Source organism: Ricinus communis, chromosome 7 (assembly GCF_019578655.1).
Source record: "Ricinus communis isolate WT05 ecotype wild-type chromosome 7, ASM1957865v1, whole genome shotgun sequence".
Taxonomy (NCBI): Eukaryota; Viridiplantae; Streptophyta; class Magnoliopsida; order Malpighiales; family Euphorbiaceae; genus Ricinus; species Ricinus communis.
In genome coordinates this window covers 18,846,130-18,865,950 of record NC_063262.1, presented here as the reverse complement: position 1 = coordinate 18,865,950, position 19,821 = coordinate 18,846,130, and the positions used below count along the sequence as shown (strand labels likewise).

The 19,821-nt window shown below is 39.0% G+C and overlaps 1 non-coding gene across 1 annotated transcript; it reads left to right on the top strand.

The window, feature by feature from the left end:
• Nucleotides 1-5,984: 5,984 nt before the first annotated feature.
• Nucleotides 5,985-6,089, top strand: LOC112534277. The gene has a single exon (XR_003078574.2). It is a non-coding gene; the product is annotated as a small nucleolar RNA R71 (small nucleolar RNA).
• The last annotated feature ends 13,732 nt before the right edge of the window (nt 6,090-19,821 follow it).

The window sequence follows — 19,821 nt, the reverse complement described above, 5'->3', positions numbered from 1 at the left end:
TTCCACTCCCGGAGCTATAATGTACAAGATTAGTTCTTTTTCCTTTTTCATTTCTTATATTTTGTACACTGATGACAATGTGTCCTTCAAGTGTGGGGTGGGTGATATTTATCCCATCTTAGTTATTTGTTTATTCTTTGTGCAATTTTTTGTAAAATTTTGAAAATTTTTCATTTTGTTTCGATGCTCTTACTGTTGACTTGCTTTTGAAATCCTGTTTATGTCCATGTGATCGGGTAAAACCGATAGTGTTTAGTTTTGCAGAAGAATGTAAGATAATAAGTTTGAGTTTTGCACTAAGTTGCTTTGGTTTATTTAATTCTGTTTTGATGATTTTTGTTTGGAACCTACTCAAAAGCACACTTGTGAGAAATTGAGCCTAAATTTTAAGCATACACTTTATATGCTTGTATTTATTTCTTGTTGAGAGTACCAATTACTGTCTTTACTTTTAGAACTTGCTCGGTAATGCTTATGAGGGCTACAAGGAGAGTTTACCACTTTGGTATGATAGAGGCACTTAGATTTTTCATTCTAGCCAAATAGCCTTCATTCATTTATTGATTCTGTAGATAAACCCCTCTTTCACCATTTTCTATCATATTTCATTGCCACTTAGTTTTATTATGGTTTGGGTTATGATTCTACACATGAGTTGTTTTTATTGGAAATTCTTGTCTTGGGAATAGTATAGATGATGTGCGTAAAATACACATATCTAAATGGGGCTTTTAAGATCGATTTTATGGATATTTGGATGTGAATTGGTACCAACACTCACCCTATGTGTATATTTGTGTGCATTAGGTCCAAAAGAAGTCAAAGAATGAAAAAGAAAAGAATTGGAGCATAATTGGACGTCAAAGCTGCCGAAACGAGCTAAGTATGAGCATGAGGAAGCTGAACATGGCCGTGTTCTCAACACGGTCACAAACACAGGCCGTGTTACCAACACGGGAACCAACACGGTCGTGTTGGACATCAAAGAAGAAATAGATCTTATGGAGCACGGCCATAGAGAGTAACACGGCCAGGAACACCAACTCATGTCCTTAATATGGCCGGGACACGGCCGTGTTGGAGGCGATAGGGGGTATTAATTAAAAGAATGAAGAGAGGAAAAGAAGGAGGAGGCTAGGGTTAGAACGTCCCAAACCCTAATTTTTCTTTCCCTAAGGGTTTTCTAAGCTGAAACCAAGAGAAAAGGAGACTTGGATCAAGGTTTCAATCGGATTCCCTTGAAGGATCGAAGATTGGGCAAGGTTCGTTGATTGATTTTCAAATCGAGCAAGAGGAACAAGAATTGATTCAATTGGAGCAAAAGGATTTGGGGCTGTTTACTCTCATCCAAGGGTGTAATCGGGTTTTCTCTACCTTTGCTTATTGTTGTAATTGAATTCTTGTATATTTTGAAAATGAAAATGATTAGCTAGATTGATTAAATCCATTGGGATTTCTTTACTATGTTGGCTTGATATTATATTGTTGGATTGTTTGAATTGGTTTTGTATTCTTCTTATTTTCAGTATTAATAAGATAATGCATTATTCATGAGACATTGTGAATTGTGATGTTTAGATTGCTTTATGAGATTGAGAAATCCATTTGGCAATTGGAATTTTGAATAGCAAGAATTGGTTAATAATCGCTTAGAGATAAGGATAATTAACTAGCCGGATTAAGAATTAACAAAGCTTAATAGAGGCGGATTAAAGCTTAATGCTAATTTGAGAACCAATCGTTAGGAAGAGATTCCAACTTTAGGTTATTAGGTTTAGGAATTCGGTTATCTCGAGAGAGAAACTGAATTCGGTTAAGAATTCATCCACGGGTAGCATAATTAGACTCACTGATCCTTTATCTTTTGTTTGATTGCCAACTAGTTTAGATTCCCTTTGGGTTTGTCTTCTTGTCTTAATTATTTCGTTTATCAATCACTCTTGCATCTCCCTTAGGACTTAGCTTGTAGCTATTAGTTAGTTTAGAAATTATTTATCGCTAATTTTAGGTTAATATAACAAAGAACAAAGGAGTAACTTTGGGCTTTCACTTTCCCGAGGAATACGACCTTGATACTCGCCATTAGTGCTAGACTACATCGATAGGTACACTGCCTTAGATTATAGCTAACACGAGTAGCACCCATCAATGGAATCTTATAGCAGCTTTCTTTAATCCAAAAAAAATTCACTCTATTATGTGAATGTTCTTCCCTTATAAAAAGAAAAAAAAAGAAAAAAAAGAAATAGAAGAATAAGAGGGAAAGGTGATGAAAAGAAAGAAAGTAAGTGAGCTAAACATTTTGACTTGATTCCTATTTCTCACCTTAGACTATTGTCCACTGTTTACCCCTTGTGATCATTGTGACTTATGTGCAGATCATGTATTTCATTGCAGAATACCATAGGTTTAACTCTTACCAAATTTACCTACCCCTACCTAATCCCTATTACAACCCTTATAAAGACCTCTTGACATGGTTGTTGACTCTCCATAAGTGGTAGGAGTAGGATTTAAGAGCAAGCATATAGTAAGTAAGGCAGTAGTTGATGCATTCAGCGATTAAACACTAACACTTTGAGTGATTTAGAGTGAATCTGGTGAGGAGTTGGTTCTGAATAATTTTATTGAGATAGTATTTTGCGAATTAGTGGCATCTTGGTTGTGATACTTGAATTGATTGCTTCGTTTCTTTTTGTTTGACTTACGCTTGTTAAGGATATGTGCAGGAGCTCTCTAGCTTGTCTGTCAGTTTAAGTGTTGTTCCTTAGTGGTTTATTTTCCTTATTTTACTTTTGATTGCTTGAGGACAAGTAATGAGCTAAGTGTGGGGTTATTTGATGTGCGTAGAATACACACATCTAAATTGGGATTTTAAGGCATAATTTATGTACATTTGGACGTGAATTGGTCCCAACACTCACCCTATGCATTTGTTTGCGTGCTCTAGGTCCAAAAAAAGTCGAAGAGTGATAAAGGGAAGAATTGGACGTCAAAGTTGCCGAAACAAGTCGAGTTTGCGCATCCCTAATCTGAACATGGCCGTGTTGGTTTCAACACTGCGGCCAACACGTGCACCAACACGGCCATGTTGGTGCTTTAAACATCAAAGAAACAGAAGTCTTAGAGAGCACGGCCACAGAGAGTAACACGGGCATCAACACCAGCCCGTGTTGAACACTGACGTACTTGTTGGCAAGGGGAATTAGTTAAAAGAAAAAAGAGAGGAAAAAAGAAAGGAAAGCGGGGGAGAACGTCCCAAACCCTAATTTTTCTCTCCCTAAGGGTTTTCTGAGCTGGAACTAAGGGAAAAGGAGACTTGGATCAAGGTTTCAATCGGATTCCCTTCAAAGATTGAAGATTGGGCGAGGTTCGTTGATTGGTTTTCAAATTGAGTAAGAGGAACAAGAATCGATTCAATTCAAGCAAAAGGAATTAGGGCTGTTTACTCTCATCCAAGGGTGTAATCGGGTTTATTCTACCTTTACTCATTGTTATAATTGAATTCTTGTGGGTTTTGATAATGAATATGTTTAGGTAGATTGATTAAATCCATTGGGATTTATTTACTATGTTGGCTTAATGTTATATTGTTGGATTGTTTGGGTTAGTTTTGTATTCTTCTTGCTTTCAGTATTAATAAGATAATGCATTATTCATGAGACATTGTGAATTGTGTGTTTGGATTGCTTAGTGTGATTGAGAAGTCCATTTGGCAATTGGAATTTTGAATAGCAAGAACTGGTTAATAATCGCTTAGAGATAAAGATAATTAACTAGCCAGATTGAGAATTAACAAAGCTTAATAGAGGCGGATTAAAGCTTAATGCTAATTTAAGAATCAATCGTTAGGAAGAGATTCCAAATTTAGGTTATTAGATTTAGGAATTCGGTTATTTCGAGAGAGAAACCGAATTCGGTTAAGAATTCGTCCACGGGTAGCATAATTAGACTCATTAATCCTTTATCTTTTGTTTGATTGCCAACTAGTTTAGGTTTCCTTTGGGGTTTGCTTTCTTGTCTTGGTTAATTTAGTTATCAATTACTCTTGCATCTCCCTTAGAACTTAGCTTGTAGCTATTAGTTAGTTTAGAAATTATTCATCACTCATTTTAGGTTAATATAACGAAGAACAAAGGAGTAACTCTGGGCTTTCACTTTCCCGAGGAATACGACCTTGATACTCGCCATTAGTGCTATACTGCATCGATAGGTACACTGCCTTAGATTGTAGGTAACACAAGTAGCACACATTAGGTCTATCATAGCACAAAGTCTCATATCGATACAAGTTTTTTTCAGATGAATAACACACACTAACAGGGGAAGAAACATGTATAGCATCATCCATTTGTACATCTTGTGGTTGTGTATTACATGCAGGATCAATTCCATCAATACTACAAATGGCATGAACATGGTCAGTGGAAGAACTATCAAATGAGGGTAAACTAAAAGTGACACAGTCATCCCCTATATTAAGTTCTAACTTCCCCTCAAATACGTCTATTTTAGCTCTAGATGTGGCAAGGAAAGGTCTCCCCAAAATTAATGGTACACCATGCTCATTAGCCATATCCAAAACCACAAAGTCCACGGAAATATGAATTTATCTACCTTAACTAGCACATTTTCCACAATTCCCCTAGGAAGCTTAATAGAACGGTCAACTAATTGAATGCACATCCTAATGGATTTTGCTTTCCCCAAACCTAGCTTATCGAACAAACTAGTGGGCATGACATTTATGCTAGCCCCCAAATCAGCTAATGCATCATCAATACACAAATTACCTAAAGTGCAGGGAATAGTGAAACTCCTTGGATCGTGACATTTCTCTGGCAACTTTCTCTGAAACACTACTGGGCACTCCTCGTTAAGCTGAACATAGGCGACCTTCTCCCACTTCCTTTTTCTGCTAAGTATGTCCTTTAAGAACTTAGCATATTTCAGCATCTGCTCAAATGCATTAATAAAAGGCAAGTTAATATGCAGTTGTCTAAAAATATCTAAGAACTTACTGAACTGCTCTTTCGCCTCTGCTTGTTTAGCTCTAGCAGGATAAGGAATCTTAGGTTGATATTCCCTTACTGGAACTGATTTCACCTTTTGTCCCTCAAGTTCCCTAGCCTTACTGCTCGCCTCAACCTGCACATCAATAGTGGCGTCATCAAAAACAAGTTTAGAAGCTGAAACTAACTTACCTGAATGCAAAGTGATGGCGTTCACGTGCTCCCCTGCTAGACTCGTTGGTGCTCGGAGTGCTCACGCCTCTCAGATAACATCTTAGAGATTTGGCCAATCTGTGTTTCCAAGTTCTGAATCGAGGCCTGCTGGTTCCTAAGTGCACTATCAGTTTGGTGGAACCTCATCTCCATAGACGTCACAAACTTCATCATAAGCTCCTCTAAATTTGACTTCTTTTCTGGTAGAGGAGGAGCTTATGCAGCCACCGACTGCTGCAATGAAGTCTCGAAACCAGTGGACCCGAGCGTTATTGTTCCTCCAACTGAAGTTGGGATGATTACGCCACCCGTGGTTGTATGTATTGTAAGGATCGTTCACGCCTTGGGGCATTCCCCATATAGTCAACTGCTCAACATCGGGAAGACATAGCGAATTAGATGGAAAAGTAGTAGAGGATGAAGCAAACATACCTCCCGTAGCATGTCAGACCGTAATGCAGCCACCATAAAACTCAGAGCCAACGTCACTGCATGAACCGGCATCCTGAGTTGGTCAATCTTCTTAGCTAGAAGCTCCACCCGAGCCGCCAAGGCTGTAGAGTCCACTTGGTTGACCACTCGCCTTCCCCGGTCGGCTCCTAGAGGATTGCCAACGATAGTTGTTCATGGCCATTTCCTCTATCAAGTTCGAGCCCGCCGGGCATCTTACTTCGTTTAGCCCCCTGCCGCAACATCCACCATCCGCCTCATTACAAGGTTCAACCCACTGTAGAAGGTCCGAACTGCTTCAACATCGGCAATCCGTGATGGGCAAGATCTCAAAAGATCTTTAAGCCTTTCCCATGCATTGTACATGCTTTCATCATCAAACCGCACAAAAGAAGATATGTCATTTCTAAGTTTAGCGTTTTAATGGAGGAAAATATCGATACAAAATTTTTCACCAACGCCCTCCGGTAGTAATCGTTTGCTATGGAAGGGATTGCAACCATCTCTTAGCTCATTCCTCAAGGAAAATGGAAACAATCTCACCGAATGGCATCACTTGCTGTTCCGTTTATCTTGAATGTGTCACAAATCTCCAAAAATTAGAGATATGTGCATCGATCCTTCACGGGCAATCCTCCAAACTGCACACTCACCGGATCATCCGGATCACGTTGGCTTTTATTTCAAAATTGTTAGCCGCCATACAGTCCGACTATACTAGTTTTCGTCCCATCCAAAGATGGTCGAGCAAACTCTTACATCGCCCTCGATCCTCACCGGCACGGAGGTTGAAGTTCGCATCGCCGGGCCTTGAATCAATCAACTCCGTCCTCCTCCTCAACCGCCCGCAAACATCGCCTCAATAATCCGAGAGCGCTCCAGTCGGGATAAGGGTGCTATGGGATCAGGGTTAGAGCTCCTGGTCATATACTACCTAAAACTGACAACCAAACAACCACCAATCAATCAAAAATAATAAAATAAATAAAAGAAAAAAAATAAAGAATAAATGAATAAACAAATAATGACTAAATTAACATAAAAACAATTCACTCTAGTTCACCGTTACTGAGTCCTCGGCAACGGCGCCAAAAACTTAATCGGCTACTTATGCAACCTACACTTAAGGCAGTGAACCTATCGATGCGGTCTAGCACTAGTGAGTATTAAGATCATATCCTTGGAAATCAGGTAAACCTAAAGTTACTACTGTTCGTTATGTTCTTTAATATGAAATAAGGTGTGAGAAGTCTAAATTAATTAACTAATGCTTATGAATGCAAATAAAGGAACAACAGCAACTGACAATCGAAAAATAACCGTAACAAAGAAGCAAACCCAAAGGGGACCTAAGTGATGGAATTCTAAGGTTGATTTTATAAACTGCCAATCTTGCTACCCGTGCCTAAATCTTGAATCAAACTCCGCTCCTCTCTCGAGCTCACTGAGTTCCTAAATCTGCACTAACCTAATGGAATCTCTTCCTATCAGATTATTACAGATTAGCATTAAGCGTGATTTAGAACTATTAAGAGTTGTTAATTCTTAATCCGGCGAGTGAATTAACCTTATCTCTAAGTGTTAACTACCAGTTCTTACTATTTAATTTCTAGTTGTAAAAAGCATTTCTCAATGTCAAGAAACAACCTAAAAGACAATTAATTTAACGTCTCAAATTAATTGAATCAAATTTTATTAGTAAACAGTAAGAAGATTACAAAAATGGCAAATAAAAGATCTAATATTTAAACACAAACCATCAACAAAGATGAACCCCAATGGGTTCGGCAATCCTAGCTACTCATAATAAAAGAAACAAATATAAAAGGAAATAAATAACAGAAAAGAAAATGAAACATATAACTGCTCTTCTATCGAATCGGAGTGGGAATGTCGCAAGTGCCAATTCTGAAACCAGCCTCAAGTATGGATCTCGGATGTCTCGGTCAGTCGTCTAGAAACTTTAATCTTTGCTTGAATCCTCCAAATCAATCCTTTGAACTGACGTTGGTCTCTCAAAATGTCAAGAATAGAGGTGTAAAAGTGAGGGTCGCGCGCGTAGAGAAGTTTAGCAATCAGAAGCAGAACCCCGTCTCATTTTACGTGCACAGATTTATAGAAAGAACTGCCTTCGCCGTGCCATGGCCCGTGCCATGGTCCATGCAAATATGCACGGCCCGTGCCACGGGGCGTGCGACGGGCACCAACCTCCATAAAATGCAAAATTTTTGAAATTGTCCAAAGGAGGTCATGCAAAAGCCTCAAAACTGCGCGCCAACAAGGAATCGACTCCGATAAGCATCTAATACGCGTAAATCATCCAAATAGCTTGGTTTCTGCCCATAAATCAATCAATCTCTATCGAGGAGTCCGAAAACCTGAAAAATTTATAAACATACCACAGTGCGATCAAACAAGAATAAATATGACTCAAATACGCGAATAAATGGCTGATAAACAGTCAATAAACATGTATAGAATCCTCTACATCATTTATACTCCACCATTTATTCGTTACTTTAAAGTCTAATAGTTTGGCCATTGACAGCATTTCTCGTTCAAGCGTGATCAAAACTAATCTTAACCATACACCTCTTGCATTCACTACTACATCGAAGTACATCTTCCATTCTTGGATCTCAATTGCCCCTAGATTTTCATCAGGAAATTCCAAGTCCCAAGGGCCATCGCCCTCGATCGCATTCTAAGCCAAGAATTCTACTACAGCTCTTCCCTTGACCACCTTCTTTGTGACGTATGCAATATCAAATTTTATTAGGAGTACTAACCATCTAGCTAGCATTTTTATGAGGGATGGAGCCTCGAACAGATACCTCAATGATTCTATCTTTGAAATCGCCCAAACCCTATATGATTAGAAATATTGTCTCAATTTTCTCGTAGCCTATATCATAGCCAAACAGGTCTTTTCTATGATATTATACTTTGACTCATAAGGCAGTAACTTCTTACTGAGATAATAGACCACATGTTCTACGTCATTGGGCCTACACTATATTACCGTTGCTCCCACAGCTTCCTCCTCTAAGGCTAAGTAGAGAATCAATGGCTTACCATCTCTAGGCAGCTTTTAATACTAGCGACTTCATCAGTTACTCTTTGATCATGTTGAAGGCTTCTTGACAATGCTTATCCCACACAACAGTTTGATGTTTCTTTAAAAGCTTAAAGATAGGATCACAAACCATCGTGATCTTAGAAATGAACCTACTGATGTACTGCAGACGTCCTAGAAACCCTCTAACCTATTTCTCTATCTTCGGTGCTAGTATCTCTTGAATAGTCTTTATAATATGACATTTATGCAGCTACAATATAAGGCAGTGAACCTATCGATGCAGTCTAGCACTAATGGTGAGTATCAAGATCGTATTCTCGGGAAAGTGAAAACCTAGAGTTACTACTTCGTTCTTTGTTATCTAACCTAAATTATATGATGGATGAATTCTAAATTTACTAATAATTGGAAACTGAATTCTAAATGAGATGCAAGAATGAATGAATGAATGAAACAATCAAGACAAGAAATGCAAACCCAAAGAGAACCTAAACTAATTGGTAATCAAATAAAAGATAACAGATTGATGAATCCAATTATGCTACCCGTGGACAAATTCTTAACTGAATTTGGTCTCCCTCTCGAAATAACCGAATTCCTAAACCTAAGAATCTAAAGTTGGAATCTCTTCCTAACGATTGATTATTAAGTCAGCTTTAAGCTTTAATCCGCCTCTATTAAGCTTTGTTAATTCTTAATCCAGCTAGTTAATTACCCTTATATCTAAGTGATTATTAACCAGTTTTTGCTATTCAATTTTCCAATTACTAAATGAATTTCTCAATTACATAAAGCAATCTGAATAACACAATTCACAACATCTCATGAATAATGCGATTTCTTATTAATAATGAAAGCAAAAAGAATACAAGCATTGATAATCAAAAAATCCAACAATTCAGTACTAAGCCAACATAGTAAGGAAATCCCAATAGGTTTAATCGATCTAGCTACACATGTTCATGTCTGAAATAACTAGGAATTCAACTACAATGAAAGAATAAAGAAAATTAAATAGATACACCATTTTCCCTCAAATTGGATGAACAGCTCAAAATCTGAATCTACACTGCAGTTGATCTCCCAAATTGCCTCTTGATTTGCCTCAAAATCCACTCTTGATCTTCAATGTGATGCTTGAATCACTGAAATTTGTCCTTTAATATGTGAAAAATAGTCTCCCAAAGTCGAATATCGAAGTTTGAAAAGGGGTGGCTTGCATGTGTACGTGAGATCTCAAGTCAGAAAATCGAACCCTTACAAAAGAACTCGGTATTTGCCTATATAAATGTCCTAGCATGGTTGTGCTCAAGCCTGTGTTGGTCAGCACGGCTGTGCTCGAGCTTGTGCTAGACCGTCGAGTCCTAAAAATAAGCCTATTCTCCCTGACCGTTGTTGAGCCACCACGGGCCGTGATGGAGGCTGTGGTGGCCTCAAAAATAGTGCCGAAAGGCCACCTTTGAGGGTCAAATGTCGATGGTTCAGCACGGCCAGAGTCCAGGCCGTGCTCAACCTTAAAATGCTAGCCTTTGCTTTATTTTGATGGATTCTAGCCCGTATTCGCACGTATCTCCTTCGAATGCTGATAATGTCCATCAATGATCACCTGAAACATGAAAAGAACCGAAACACAGGTGATTCTAGCATAAAACAAGATAACTATGACAAAAATGGAAGTAATTGGGCATATAAACATTTGTAGCATAATGCATATCACTTTACCTTGTTCGGATCAATCTCTATACCCTGTTGTCTCACTATATCCCCAATAGCTTTTCTAATGTCACTCTGAATAAGGTCCTCTTTGGGTCGAGCCTCAGATTATACCTTTCCATTTGTCTTAAAAATCTATCAAGAGCCTAAAACTTTCCTTTCCTTATTTCAGACTGTAACATCATATCATCCACATATACCTCTACCTGCTTGTGCATCATATTGTGAAACAAGGCAGTGGCCACTCTGTAATAAGTTGACTCTACATACTTTAATCTAAAAGGCATAACCTTGTAGTAGAACGTTCCCCGTTTGGTGATGAATGTCGTCTTCAGTTTGTCTACGATTACCATTATGATTTGGTTGTATTCGAAGACCCATCAGTAAAGAAATACATTCCACTTGAGACAACAATGTCGACTATCACATCTATATGAGGAAGGGGAAAATTATTCTTAGGGCATTCCTTATCATCTCGTCAAATGGAAAAGTAAGGATGTGTGTGGATTCTCGGGACCTACCAGGATGATATTTGCCAACCATTCTAGATAATCGACTACATCGAGGAAATCAGCTTTTACCGGCTTAGTGACCTCTCATATATCTTCTCTGCTCGTTTCGGTCTTAGCCTTCTCATTTTCTATTTAATAGGCTTGATGTAAGGATAAGTCAGAATATGGGGTGCTCTGCTATCTTTTTGTCTAATCCTGGGATGTCGTCATATGACCAAGCAAATATCGATTCTCTTTTCTTTCTTTTTTTTTCAAATTCTTTCATCTCCTCAAGAGTTATATCATGAGTGATCGAAATATGCCTTGAATTTTCATCTGTGCCTAAATCAAATGAAGCAATTTGAATGAAATTTATGTCAAGATGATTATTAAAATGCACAATACCATTAGAAAAGACATCATACAAGCAAAACTAGAGCTCATATTATTAATTTTAAAAGCAAAATAAACATCATCGCATAAAGACCGGATGTTATTACATCAGTTTTCTTATAAAATATATTAATGATATTCTCTTCTATTAGGCTAGCTAACCCTTGCAGACTCATATCCTTTGGTAAGCCAATGAACTTTTCTAGCTTCAGCTCTTCGACCTTGGTTGTGACCTTCTTTCGAACATCCTTGATGCTCAGCTCTACCATCCTGTTGATTGTTAGATTCTCAAAAAATCTCAAACCCTGGCATCTTAGTCCCAACCATAGTGACAGGCTCGAGCTCCCTAGAGTAGGGCTTGTACTCTTAGACAAAAATGTCTTTTAGAGTCTTACCCTTTGGTTTGCTCTCATCTTCATTTTTGTTATATCCTAAGCCATGTTAAATCTTCTATCCTTTGAAGCTTGATAGCTCTACAATCCCGTTGATTCTTCCTCAGTCCCATTGCAAGCATGACTTCCATCTTCTTAAACATACTTGTTGCTTTAGGATCCATATAGTCCTCTTAGAGGATAACAACTTGAAATCTAGTTGGGGCCTCAAGCTCTTTAGTAGCTTCCTAAATAGTCGAAATGACCTTACCACATTTAGTGTTGATGGTGATTCTCTCTTTCATGAGGGAATTTGACTTTCTAGTGCATAGTGGAAGGGACTCTTTTTAGGGCATGAAACCATGGCTTTCCCAATAATAAAGCAAAAGTTACATGGATGTCTAAGACAATGAATTCAACCCAATATTTAATGGAACCTGTCTTTACCAGTTTTGAAAATGTCCCTTCCACACCCCTCTAAGTCTTGTCATAGGCTCTTATGACCATGTTTGATAATTTCAGGTCCTTTGTAGCCATCCCTAGTTTAGGTTGACCCATCATCTACCATCACACATAAGGTCCTCTTTCCCTTCACTTTAGCCATTATGTAGAGAGCCTTGTTATTGTCCCTTCCCTCTAGTGGTAAGTCCTCGTCTGAGAAAGTGATCATCCTGGTGGTCTTGTCAGGTACCATTTTGATCATTTTTCTTAAGGGTAGCTATTGTGCTTATGGTGATACTGGATAAGGCTTGAATCAAACCCTTTTGGTGATCTTATGAATGCATTAATAGCTCCTAGATGTCAGCAGTCCTCTTGTTCTTCTTCAGCTCTTCTAATAGCTCTTTGTCCTCTTCTTTTGGCATTTTCTCAACCTGTTTCAGCTCTTGTGCCCCCATATTCTTACCATTACCCATTGTCTCAACTTCTTTATGAGAGCCAATATTTGCCCATATATCTTTTGCCCCGTTGTCTTGGATTTCACACTCATCCCTGAAACTGTAATAGATGTTTATGGTCATTGCTGACTTGTTTTCACCCTCCTTCCATACCTCTAGAAGGAAAGAGTCACTAATTGCTTGCTAATTGTCATCTGATCCCCAACCATTCGGCACAATGTCCTCAATCTGAATGTCAACCAAAAAGGGCCTCGAATAACAGACATTGAAGTCAAATTTGCATGAGGGTTGCCCCAACAAGTCTTCATACTCGTTCCGAGGAGGTTGTTCCACTTACCACTCCCCATAGTCTTTCTGAATTTTATGCTTGAAACGATTGCACTTATCCATCACATGCCCAAAAGCCTAGTGATATTAACAATATTGACCATTGTGAACATTAGGACCACTTCTCGGTAATATGGGCTTGAGTTTCCTGCCCTTTATAAGGTTTTGGAGCACCATAAATAATGGTCTCCCTAGCTCGGTGAAGGTTCTTTATGGGCTTTATAGGCTTTTTGGCTCTAGCTCTAGCTCTAATTGTGTCACGAGTATAGGTATGTCTTGGAAGGAATCCATGCCCTCCTCTTCACCGAAGTTAGGGGTGATCATGGATACCTATTTCGGCGGTAGTATATTATTGTAGTTAGGCAGGGGGTTTCTTTTGGTGCTGGTTTGGTCAGGGTTAGTCAAAATTTTCGGTATGAATAAGGTCTTGGATCTCATGTTTGAGGCGAATATAGTTGTCTATATGGTGTCCAGATGCTTGGTGGAAAATTATAGTAAGAGTTTGGCTTTTAACCAGGTGCATTAGAGTTTGGTGGGTTCTTAATGATTGTAGGTTGGAGCATGCCATTTTGTACTAGCCTTTGGAAGATCTTCAAAAGATGCTGCTTAAAGTTGGAGAACCTTCTCGGTTGTTGGACAGTATTCACATCTAGGGCTTTGCTCCCTCTAGCCTAATAATTAGGCCTCCCGCCAGTTCTCACATTCTTTCTTTTATCATTCTTGATTTCTTTGACCTGAAGCCTGTTATCATATAAATCCATGAAGGTTCAAGTTCATCATCTAGAGCCTCTTAACTCATCGTGGAAGAACATTTTAGACTACTATATGAACCTAGTCCTTCTCAAAAGGCTTATTCTTCATTAACCTAGCCTTATTCCTCCAGCTGGTCAAGAAATTAGAGGACTCATTTGGTTTTTGCTTTGTGGACTCAAGGTCCCTTATTGAGTGATGGTTGCTATCTATGCAGCTACAATCTAAGGCAGTGTACCTATCGATGCAGTCTAGCACTAATGGCGAGTATCAAGGTCGTATTCCTCGAGAAAGTGAAAGCCTAGAGTTACTCCTTTGTCTCTGTTATATTAGCCTAAAATGAATGATGAATAATTCCTAAATTAACTAATAGCTACTCTAATTGTTATTTAACTACGGCTACTAGGGAAGGATTAATTCAAGTTAAGGAATAACCCCTTGGGAATGGAAACTAAAGATGGAATTGATTGATTGAATTCAATTTCCGTGGGAAAATCTCTACGCAATTAACGCCTTTCTCAAGGACATTAACATCTTAACTTAGATTAATTAGGTTGAAATTTCTTCCTAACTCTAATTATCCAAATCAGCATTATGTACCATTTAACACTATTGAGAGTTGTTAATTCTCAATCTGGTAGAACGAACACCCTATCTCTAAGCGAATTCAATTCTAGGTTGCAAAGGACAATCCAAACCTAAATTTCTTTCTCAAGAACATTCAAATTCCAAAAATCATTCAACAAGAAATGAAGAACAAATCAATAACCACTTCCATTACAAGCCAATATTGAAAATCAATACATTCAATTCAAAAGTTAAGTACAAAAATCCCTAGATAAAGAACCCCTAATAGGTTAACAAGTTTAGCTAATCATGTTCATTATCAAAACCCACAAGAATTCAATTACAACAATGAGTAAAGGGAAAGAAACCCGAATACACCCTTGGATGAGAGTAAACAACTTCAATTCCTCTTGCCCAATCTTGAATTGATTCTTGTTCCTCTTGCTCGAATTGAAACCAATCAACGAACCTCGCCCAATCTTCAATCTTCGAAGAGAATCCAATTGAAACTTTGGTCCAAGTCTCCTTTTTCCTTAGTTCCACCTCAGAAAACCCTTAGAGAGAGAAAGAATAGAGTTTGGGACGTCCTCCCCTTTTTTTTGCGTTTCCCTCTTTTCTTTCTTTTAATTAATTCGTCCAGCTACCGCGAACATGGCTGTGTTGATGCTCGTGTTAGAAATACCGTATTGGTGGGCGGTCGTGAACACGCCCCTGCGTCGATGGTCAGTATTACTCTCCGTGGTCGTGCTCCTTAACGCTTCTTTTTCTGTTGTCAAATGCACCCAACACGGCCTGCTTTGGTGCCTCGTGTTAGGAACACGGCCAGTGTTAAAACCAACACGGCCGTGTTTAGCTTCCTCATGCGCAAACTTGACTTGTTTCGGTAACTTTGACATCCAATTCTGCTCCAATTCTTCTCTTTATCACTCTTTGACTTCTTTTGGACCTAATGCACACAAACAGACGCATAGGGCGAGTATTGGACCAATTCACATCCAAATGTACATAAAATTAGCTTTAAAAATCCCATTTGGATGTGTGTATTCGAGGCACATCAAATCACCCCACACTTAGCTCATTGCTTGTCCTCAAGCAATCAAAAGTAAAATAAGGAAAATAAACCACTACAGAACAACACTTAAACTGATAAACAAGCTAAAGAGCCCCTGCACATATCCTTAACAAGCATAAGTCAAGCAAAAAGAAACGAAGCAATCAATTCAAGTATCACAACCAAGATGCTAATGATTCATAAAATACTATCTTAACAAAATTATTGATAACCAACTCCTCACAAGATTCACTCTAAATCACTCAAAGTGTTTAAAGGGTAGCATTTAATCGCTCAATGCATCAGATACTGCCTTACTTATTATATGCTTGCTCTTAAATCCTACTCCTACCACTTATGGAGAGTCAACACCCATGTCAAGAGGTCTTTATAAGGGTTGTAATAGGGATTAGGTAGGGGTAGGTAAATTTGGTAAGAGTTGAACCTATGGTATCTGCAATGAGATAAATGACCTGCACACAGCCACAAAAATCACAAGGGATAAACAATGAACAGAAGTCCAAGGTGGGAAATAGGAATCAAGTCAAAATGTAAACTCCCAAAAGCAATAAAACAATTAGCTCACTTACTTTCTTTCTTTTCATCACCCTTCCCTCTTATTCTTCTTATTATGTTATATATATATATATATATATATAAGGGAAGAAACATTCACATAATAGAGTGAATTTCTTTTGGATTGATGGAAGCTACTACAAGTTTCCAACGCTATTCCTAAAATAAAAATTTCCAATAAAAACAACTTATATGCAAAATCATAACCCAAAGTAGAATAAAACTAAGTGGTAATGAAAAATGATAGAAATGATGAAAGAAGGGGTTATCTACTGAATCAATAAACGAATGAAGGCTATTTGGCTAGAATGAAAAACCTAAGTGCCTCTATCATACCAAAGTGTTAAACTCTCATTGTGGCCCTCATAAGCATTACCGAGCAAGTTCTAAAAGTAAAGACAGTAGTTGGCACTCTCAACAGAAAATAAATAAAAGCATATAAAGTGTATGCTTACAATTGAGGCTCAATTTCTCACAAGTATGCTTTTTGAGAAGGTTCCAAACAAAAATTATTAAAAAAGAATTTAATAAACCAAAGCAACTTACTGCAAAACTCAAGCTAAATAACTTACATTCTTTCGCAAGACTCAACACTATCAGTTTTACCCGATCACATGGACATAAACAGGAATTCAAAAGCAAGTCAACAGTAAGAGCATCGAAATAAAGTGAAAAATTTTCAAAATCTTAAAAAAATTTGCACAAAGAATAAACAAATAACTGAGATGGGATAAATGAAATGCGATATATACACTAGAAAAGGATCCAAATTTTATATACAAGAACAATAAAAATAAAATAAAAAACACACAAGATAAATAAAATATAAGAAAACAAGTGTATATAACTATCACCCACCCCACACTTGAAGGATACATTGTCCCCAGTGTATAAAAAAAAACAATATAAGAAATGAAAAAGGAAAAAGAAACTAATACTGCCCTGACTATGGCTCTAGAGAGAAAAGAGGTGCATCATTAGGGATATCAGGGCGCTGGCTAGTCTGTGGTGGAGGGGTGGCTGCTCGCTGAGGGTCAGAAGTAGTGTCACCTGCAGGAGCTGGTGGGTCAACAGGAACAGCGTTGGTAGGAGGCTTGTCAGGCTGCTCTGGTGAAGGATGCTTAGTCGGAGAAGAAGGGTCAGCTGGATCATCCGCTAGAGGGATGTCAAAATGGCTCTGTATTGGAAGCCGGCTCCATGGACTGACAGGGGCATAATCTGTAGCAAAAATATCATCAAAAATATCAGTGGCCATAGAGGCCTCTAACCTACCTCCCTGCTCAATGAGGGCCTAAAGCATAGCCCTCTGCCTCTCAAACTGACCTATCATCTGGCTCTGAAACTCAGCCTGACGCTGTAAAAGGTCCTACTGAAAAGCCTCTACTCGAATGAAGTCACGCCGCTCCTCCGCCAACCTCTCGCACTCTGGTCGCAGCTCTCTAAACTCAATAGGGGAGACTCCTAAAACAGTTGAAGAAGACCTAGAAGGAGCTGAAGTAGACGGTCTGGAGGAAGACTCTGGAATATCAGAAGAAGGAGGTGGAACATCCTCTGTACCAGGGGCTCGTGGGGCAGGTCGCTCCTTTCTGCGTGCTGCCAAGAGAGCACTCCTCAGTCTATACTTTGGTGTTAGCGGACCCTGCCTACGAGTCACCATCTCCATACTAACCAACTGGGGAAGTCCCAAAGTCTCCTTCACCCCCAACTCTGTCAAATGTGGTACTGCCTCCTCCAAAACCCCTAAGCTCCTAGCCAGCCGAGTAATGTAAGTCTCAAAATAGAAAAATACCTTCTTTGAGTTATTGCAGAAGGCACTGATCTGTCTGGCCAACAAGTATCCCATGTCGACTAATTAGTGCTGGTGTATGCTGTAAAGTATAAACAAGTCCGGCTGGGTCACTACACCACCGCTGTCTCCCCTGCTAGTGATGGTCCTAGTGAGCAATGCGTGCAAGTACCTCGGCCATCGAAATCTCGTACATCTGCGGATATGACACACCAGGCGTGTGTATACAGCCACTATATACCTCTCCAGCTACATCCTCCTCAGTCCAAAAACCCAAGTGTAACCCAAACTGTTGTACACTCATCGTGAAAGTCCGCTCTGCTAGTCTGAAACTAATAGCATCCGACTGCTGAAAGTCCCGCAACTAGCTCCACAGAAAGAAAGTGCTAGCAAACTCCACAGTCAACTCCCTATACGTCGGCTCAACTATCTTAAAAAAATGCTGAAATGGGGGCGTCTCAAGGTATCGGCGGACTGCAGCTGCAAGTTCGACGGTCTCTAGTGTTGGCCAGTCTATGCTACGCCCCTTTCCAAAATCTTTGTGCCTCATCGATTGGTATCTCTGCTCGAAGGTGGGCTGCCGTGGAAAAGTATGAATCTATGGCGCTGTAGTGGTCTAACTTGGCCTGAACTAGTCGGTACAGTGCCTGAGGATCGAGAGGAAGAGGAACCATCAGTCTGCCTCCACTTGTATACTCCTGATCCTCGTCTAGTGGACATGGTACCTGAAAAAGAAATTTTTAGTGCTAAGGATCAATGAAATTCTGGCGGTATAATGGCATAAAATGGAAAAACCGAACGATTTAACTCGATAAAGTTAAACCATTCAATGCCCTGCAAAGAAAATTCAATCCACAACACTGCCAACCATGGTGCTAACCAATTAAATTCTCAATTCATCCATATCAAGTTTGAATTCATCATAATCCATCATAAGGCAAACCAACAAACATGAATGTAAACGAATGCACCAAATCAAAAACAAAATTCAAAACCAAAATCACACAAACACAAAAACATTCAAACACACAAAAAACACAAATTCGAACTAAAACCAAAATAAAAAACAAAGAATGGAAGATGAAGATGGAGGGTACTTACTTGAAATACGCACTATTCAAAACGTTCAAAATGAGTATAAAAGATAAGAGAGAAAGTTTAGAGAATTGGCCAAAATTTAGCCCTTGAGAAATCAATTCATTTATATAGACAATGACCGAAACATGCCTGTGTTGATCAACACGAGGACGTATTCTTGAATAGGGTCTGGATATCGGGCCGTGTTGAATGAACTTAAACATGCTAACTTACCAGTTTGATGAAAAGGCCCGTGTTGAGGCAACACGGGATCGTGTTGCCAACACGATCTGGCATAAATGCCCGTGTTACCTTCTATGCACGTGTCCATCTTTAATTTAATTTTTTGCAAATTGCACATGGTCCGTGTTGAAACAACACAGGGGCGTGTTTCTAACACGGTCCAGCATAACTGGCCGTGTTACCTTCTGTGAACGTGTCCCCTTAAAATTTATTTTTCTACAAATAGAACACGGTCCGTGTTGATTAACACAGTCAGCATAACTGGCCGTGTTACCAACACGGCCTAGGACACGCCCTTGTTAAGCTCTAGAAACTGCAAAACTTGAGATTTTCAGCACTTTCTCAATCTTTCTCACCTGCACAACCAATAAGTCCTCAACTCATACACTCAACATACATAAAACTTAACAAAAATAAACTATAAAACATATAAAATGTTTCAAAATGAAAGAGTAGAATATTAAAAATGAAAAATAGAATTTGAGGTACCTCCCAAAAGCGCTTCTTTTTTATGTGATGAGTCTTCTTAGCTAGACTCATGGTGAAAAGCAAACGGTAGCGATTGATGACCATCCATCCTTCTTCCAAGCAAATGGCTTCAAGTATCCGCTTAGAGGACTAATCGTCAAATTCCTCTTCCCGATGGTTAAGCAAGCTGCCAGTATGATGGGCAAAACTCGCTCCTCATATATTTGCACGTAGTTATGATGCTCTAGGGGCTCTTCCAATTTGAAAGCTGGAGTTTCACCAATTGGAAGGATCGACGGTTGGGCAATTTCTTCAGGAATGTCGATGGTTTTCTCTAGTCCTTGGCTTGGTTCACTTG